The sequence below is a fragment of the Leptodactylus fuscus genome, chromosome 6 (assembly GCF_031893055.1).
Source record: "Leptodactylus fuscus isolate aLepFus1 chromosome 6, aLepFus1.hap2, whole genome shotgun sequence".
Classification (NCBI taxonomy): domain Eukaryota; kingdom Metazoa; phylum Chordata; class Amphibia; order Anura; family Leptodactylidae; genus Leptodactylus; species Leptodactylus fuscus.
The window spans coordinates 14,243,447-14,248,446 of NC_134270.1; the positions used below are offsets into that span (position 1 = coordinate 14,243,447).

At 48.9% G+C, this 5,000-nt stretch overlaps 15 non-coding genes across 15 annotated transcripts; all 15 read right to left on the minus strand.

Annotated features, from left to right (window-relative positions):
* Positions 1–26: 26 nt before the first annotated feature.
* Positions 27–108, minus strand: TRNAL-UAG (transfer RNA leucine (anticodon UAG)). Its single transcript has one exon. It is a non-coding gene; the product is annotated as a tRNA-Leu (tRNA).
* A 548-nt stretch (positions 109–656) lies between these two features.
* Positions 657–738, minus strand: TRNAL-AAG (transfer RNA leucine (anticodon AAG)). Its single transcript has one exon. It is a non-coding gene; the product is annotated as a tRNA-Leu (tRNA).
* Positions 739–946: 208 nt separating this feature from the next.
* On the minus strand, positions 947–1,028 carry TRNAL-UAG (transfer RNA leucine (anticodon UAG)). The gene has a single exon. It is a non-coding gene; the product is annotated as a tRNA-Leu (tRNA).
* A 274-nt stretch (positions 1,029–1,302) lies between these two features.
* On the minus strand, positions 1,303–1,384 carry TRNAL-AAG (transfer RNA leucine (anticodon AAG)). The gene has a single exon. It is a non-coding gene; the product is annotated as a tRNA-Leu (tRNA).
* A 208-nt stretch (positions 1,385–1,592) lies between these two features.
* On the minus strand, positions 1,593–1,674 carry TRNAL-UAG (transfer RNA leucine (anticodon UAG)). The gene has a single exon. It is a non-coding gene; the product is annotated as a tRNA-Leu (tRNA).
* A 277-nt stretch (positions 1,675–1,951) lies between these two features.
* TRNAL-AAG (transfer RNA leucine (anticodon AAG)) lies at positions 1,952–2,033 on the minus strand. The gene has a single exon. It is a non-coding gene; the product is annotated as a tRNA-Leu (tRNA).
* A 208-nt stretch (positions 2,034–2,241) lies between these two features.
* On the minus strand, positions 2,242–2,323 carry TRNAL-UAG (transfer RNA leucine (anticodon UAG)). The gene has a single exon. It is a non-coding gene; the product is annotated as a tRNA-Leu (tRNA).
* A 277-nt stretch (positions 2,324–2,600) lies between these two features.
* On the minus strand, positions 2,601–2,682 carry TRNAL-AAG (transfer RNA leucine (anticodon AAG)). Its single transcript has one exon. It is a non-coding gene; the product is annotated as a tRNA-Leu (tRNA).
* A 208-nt stretch (positions 2,683–2,890) lies between these two features.
* Positions 2,891–2,972, minus strand: TRNAL-UAG (transfer RNA leucine (anticodon UAG)). The gene has a single exon. It is a non-coding gene; the product is annotated as a tRNA-Leu (tRNA).
* Positions 2,973–3,246: 274 nt separating this feature from the next.
* On the minus strand, positions 3,247–3,329 carry TRNAL-AAG (transfer RNA leucine (anticodon AAG)). Its single transcript has one exon. It is a non-coding gene; the product is annotated as a tRNA-Leu (tRNA).
* A 207-nt stretch (positions 3,330–3,536) lies between these two features.
* Positions 3,537–3,618, minus strand: TRNAL-UAG (transfer RNA leucine (anticodon UAG)). Its single transcript has one exon. It is a non-coding gene; the product is annotated as a tRNA-Leu (tRNA).
* A 273-nt stretch (positions 3,619–3,891) lies between these two features.
* On the minus strand, positions 3,892–3,973 carry TRNAL-AAG (transfer RNA leucine (anticodon AAG)). Its single transcript has one exon. It is a non-coding gene; the product is annotated as a tRNA-Leu (tRNA).
* A 208-nt stretch (positions 3,974–4,181) lies between these two features.
* TRNAL-UAG (transfer RNA leucine (anticodon UAG)) lies at positions 4,182–4,262 on the minus strand. The gene has a single exon. It is a non-coding gene; the product is annotated as a tRNA-Leu (tRNA).
* Positions 4,263–4,539: 277 nt separating this feature from the next.
* On the minus strand, positions 4,540–4,621 carry TRNAL-AAG (transfer RNA leucine (anticodon AAG)). The gene has a single exon. It is a non-coding gene; the product is annotated as a tRNA-Leu (tRNA).
* Positions 4,622–4,829: 208 nt separating this feature from the next.
* TRNAL-UAG (transfer RNA leucine (anticodon UAG)) lies at positions 4,830–4,911 on the minus strand. The gene has a single exon. It is a non-coding gene; the product is annotated as a tRNA-Leu (tRNA).
* Between the last annotated feature and the right edge of the window lie 89 nt (positions 4,912–5,000).

Below are 5,000 nucleotides of genomic sequence, written 5' to 3' on the forward strand. Positions count from 1 at the left end.
AAAGAACATTTCGAGACTCTAAAATCTGGCAGCAGTGGGATTCGAACCCACGCCTCCGAAGAGACTGGAGCCTAAATCCAGCGCCTTAGACCGCTCGGCCATGCTACCCACGCGAAAAGAGGACATCTGGTACGAAAATGTCCGAGATAGGCTTGTGCTGGCGAGCTATCTATCTTCAAAGCGGAATGTGTGAAGAAGCAGAATTTTTCCCTTTCTGAAGCGCCTTTGCGTCTGACTGTTGGAGAGAATCGTCGCAAGAAAGTTCTGCTGACGCTACAAATGATATCGGGAAAGAACATTTCGAGACTCTAAAATCTGGCAGCAGTGGGATTCTAACCCACGCCTCCAAAGAGACTGGAGCCTAAATCCAGCGCCTTAGACCGCTCGATAGCTCTTTGTGCCGGCTTCCTTGGAGAACGGGATACACATGTGACCACACCGACAACGCCTCCTACGGGAAAACGCTCCTATCAGGAAGCAACGGGACAAAGTAGTGACTGTGAGGACTGTCTTTGCTTCAGCAAAGCTCCGCTTGGATAGTAGACTACACAAATATATTCATGTGATGGGTAGGAAAGGTTTTAAGGGCATGCTCTCTAATGGAAAAGCAAAGTCAGCGAAATACATCTCAGGAGGTTTTCAAAATCACAAGACAATGGCAGCACTGGGATTCGAACCCACGCCTCCGAAGAGACTGGAGCCTTAATCCAGCGCCTTAGACCGCTCGACCATGCTACCCACGCAAAAAGAGGACATCTGGTACGAAAATGTCCGAGATAGGCTTGTGCTGGCGAGCTATCTATTTTCAAAGCGGAATGTGTGAAGAGGCAGAATTTTTCCCTTTCTGAAGCGCCTTTGCGTCTGACTGTTGGAGAGAATCGTCGCAAGAAAGTTCTGCTGACGCTACAAATGATATCGGGAAAGAACATTTCGAGACTCTAAAATCTGGCAGCAGTGGGATTCGAACCCACGCCTCCAAAGAGACTGGAGCCTAAATCCAGCGCCTTAGACCGCTCGGCCATGCTACCACTGGATAGCTCTTTGTGCCTGCTTCCTTGGAGAACGGGATACACATGTGACCACACCGACAACGCCTCCTACGGGAAAACGCTCCTATCAGGAAGCAACGGGACAAAGTAGTGACTGTGAGAACTGTCTTTGCTTCAGCAAAGCTCCGCTTGGATAGTAGACTACACAAATATATTCATGTGATGGGTAGGAAAGGTTTTAAGGGCATGCTCTCTAATGGAAAAGCAAAGTCAGCGAAATACATCTCAGGAGGTTTTTAAAATCACAAGACAATGGCAGCAGTGGGATTCGAACCCACGCCTCCGAAGAGACTGGAGCCTTAATCCAGCGCCTTAGACCGCTCGGCCATGCTACCCACGCAAAAAGAGGACATCTGGTACGAAAATGTCCGAGATAGGCTTGTGCTGGCGAGCTATCTATTTTCACAGCTGAATTTGTGAAGAAGCAGAATTTTTCCCTTTCTGAAGCGCCTTTGCGTCTGACTGTTGGAGAGAATCGTCGCAAGAAAGTTCTGCTGACGCTACAAATGATATCGGGAAAGAACATTTCGAGACTCTAAAATCTGGCAGCAGTGGGATTCAAACCCACGCCTCCAAAGAGACTGGAGCCTAAATCCAGCGCCTTAGACCGCTCGGCCATGCTACCGCTTGATAGCTCTTTGTGCCTGCTTCCTTGGAGAACGGGATACACATGTGACCACACCAACCATGTGACCTCCTACGGGAAAACGCTCCTATCAGGAAGCAACGGGACAAAGTAGTGACTGTGAGGACTGTCTTTGCTTCAGCAAAGCTCCGCTTGGATAGTAGACTACACAAATATATTCATGTGATGGGTAGGAAAGGTTTTAAGGGCATGCTCTCTAATGGAAAAGCAAAGTCAGCGAAATACATCTCAGGAGGTTTTCAAAATCACAAGACAATGGCAGCAGGGAGAATCGAACCCACGCCTCCGAAGAGACTGGAGCCTTAATCCAGCACCTTAGACCGCTCGGCCATGCTACCCACGCAAAAAGAGGACATCTGGTACGAAAATGTCCGAGATAGGCTTGTGCTGGCGAGCTATCTATTTTCAAAGCGGAATGTGTGAAGAGGCAGAATTTTTCCCTTTCTGAAGCGCCTTTGCGTCTGACTGTTGGAGAGAATCGTCGCAAGAAAGTTCTGCTGACGCTACAAATGATATCGGGAAAGAACATTTCGAGACTCTAAAATCTGGCAGCAGTGGGATTCGAACCCACGCCTCCAAAGAGACTGGAGCCTAAATCCAGCACCTTAGACCGCTCGGCCATGCTACCGCTTGATAGCTCTTTGTGCCTGCTTCCTTGGAGAACGGGATACACATGTGACCACACCGACCATGTGACCTCCTACGGGAAAACGCTCCTATCAGGAAGCAACGGGACAAAGTAGTGACTGTGAGGACTGTCTTTGCTTCAGCAAAGCTCCGCTTGGATAGTAGACTACACAAATATATTCATGTGATGGGTAGGAAAGGTTTTAAGGGCATGCTCTCTAATGGAAAAGCAAAGTCAGCGAAATACATCTCAGGAGGTTTTCAAAATCACAAGACAATGGCAGCAGTGGGATTCGAACCCACGCCTCCGAAGAGACTGGAGCCTTAATCCAGCGCCTTAGACCGCTCGGCCATGCTACCCACGCAAAAAGAGGACATCTGGTACGAAAATGTCCGAGATAGGCTTGTGCTGGCGAGCTATCTATTTTCAAAGCGGAATGTGTGAAGAGGCAGAATTTTTCCCTTTCTGAAGCGCCTTTGCGTCTGACTGTTGGAGAGAATCGTCGCAAGAAAGTTCTGCTGACGCTACAAATGATATCGGGAAAGAACATTTCGAGGCTCTAAAATCTGGCAGCAGTGGGATTTGAACCCACGCCTCCAAAGAGACTGGAGCCTAAATCCAGCGCCTTAGACCGCTCGGCCATGCTACCGCTTGATAGCTCTTTGTGCCTGCTTCCTTGGAGAACGGGATACACATGTGACCACACCGACAACGCCTCCTACGGGAAAACGCTCCTATCAGGAAGCAACGGGACAAAGTAGTGACTGTGAGGACTGTCTTTGCTTCAGCAAAGCTCCGCTTGGATAGTAGACTACACAAATATATTCATGTGATGGGTAGGAAAGGTTTTAAGGGCATGCTCTCTAATGGAAAAGCAAAGTCAGCGAAATACATCTCAGGAGGTTTTCAAAATCACAAGACAATGGCAGCAGTGGGATTCGAACCCACGCCTCCGAAGAGACTGGAGCCTTAATCCAGCGCCTTAGACCGCTCGGCCATGCTATCCACGCAAAAAGAGGACATCTGGTACGAAAATGTCCGAGATAGGCTTGTGCTGGCGAGCTATCTATTTTCAAAGCGGAATGTGTGAAGAGGCAGAATTTTTCCCTTTCTGAAGCGCCTTTGCGTCTGACTGTTGGAGAGAATCATCGCAAGAAAGTTCTGCTGACGCTACAAATGATATCGGGAAAGAACATTTCGAGACTCTAAAATCTGGCAGCAGTGGGATTCGAACCCACGCCTCCAAAGAGACTGGAGCCTAAATCCAGCGCCTTAGACCGCTCGGCCATGCTACCGCTTGATAGCTCTTTGTGCCTGCTTCCTTGGAGAACGGGTACACATGTGACCACACCGACAACGCCTCCTACGGGAAAACGCTCCTATCAGGAAGCAACGGGACAAAGTAGTGACTGTGAGGACTGTCTTTGCTTCAGCAAAGCTCCGCTTGGATAGTAGACTACACAAATATATTCATGTGATGGGTAGGAAAGGTTTTAAGGGCATGCTCTCTAATGGAAAAGCAAAGTCAGCGAAATACATCTCAGGAGGTTTTCAAAATCACAACACAATGGCAGCAGGGAGAATCGAACCCACGCCTCCGAAGAGACTGGAGCCTTAATCCAGCACCTTAGACCGCTCGGCCATGCTACCCACGCAAAAAGAGGACATCTGGTACGAAAATGTCCGAGATAGGCTTGTGCTGGCGAGCTATCTATCTTCAAAGCGGAATGTGTGAAGAAGCAGAATTTTTCCCTTTCTGAAGCGCCTTTGCGTCTGACTGTTGGAGAGAATCGTCGCAAGAAAGTTCTGCTGACGCTACAAATGATATCGGGAAAGAACATTTCGAGACTCTAAAATCTGGCAGCAGTGGGATTCGAACCCACGCCCCAAAGAGACTGGAGCCTAAATCCAGCGCCTTAGACCGCTCGGCCATGCTACCGCTTGATAGCTCTTTGTGCCTGCTTCCTTGGAGAACGGGATACACATGTGACCACACCGACCATGTGACCTCCTACGGGAAAACGCTCCTATCAGGAAGCAACGGGACAAAGTAGTGACTGTGAGGACTGTCTTTGCTTCAGCAAAGCTCCGCTTGGATAGTAGACTACACAAATATATTCATGTGATGGGTAGGAAAGGTTTTAAGGGCATGCTCTCTAATGGAAAAGCAAAGTCAGCGAAATACATCTCAGGAGGTTTTCAAAATCACAAGACAATGGCAGCAGTGGGATTTGAACCCACGCCTCCGAAGAGACTGGAGCCTTAATCCAGCGCCTTAGACCGCTCGGCCATGCTACCCACGCAAAAAGAGGACATCTGGTACGAAAATGTCCGAGATAGGCTTGTGCTGGCGAGCTATCTATTTTCAAAGCGGAATGTTTGAAGAGGCAGAATTTTTCCCTTTCTGAAGCGCCTTTGCGTCTGACTGTTGGAGAGAATCGTCGCAAGAAAGTTCTGCTGACGCTACAAATGATATCGGGAAAGAACATTTCGAGACTCTAAAATCTGGCAGCAGTGGGATTTGAACCCACGCCTCCAAAGAGACTGGAGCCTACATCCAGCGCCTTAGACCGCTCGACCATGCTACCGCTTGATAGCTCTTTGTGCCTGCTTCCTTGGAGAACGGGATAAACATGTGACCACACCGACAACGCCTCCTACGGGAAAACGCTCCTAT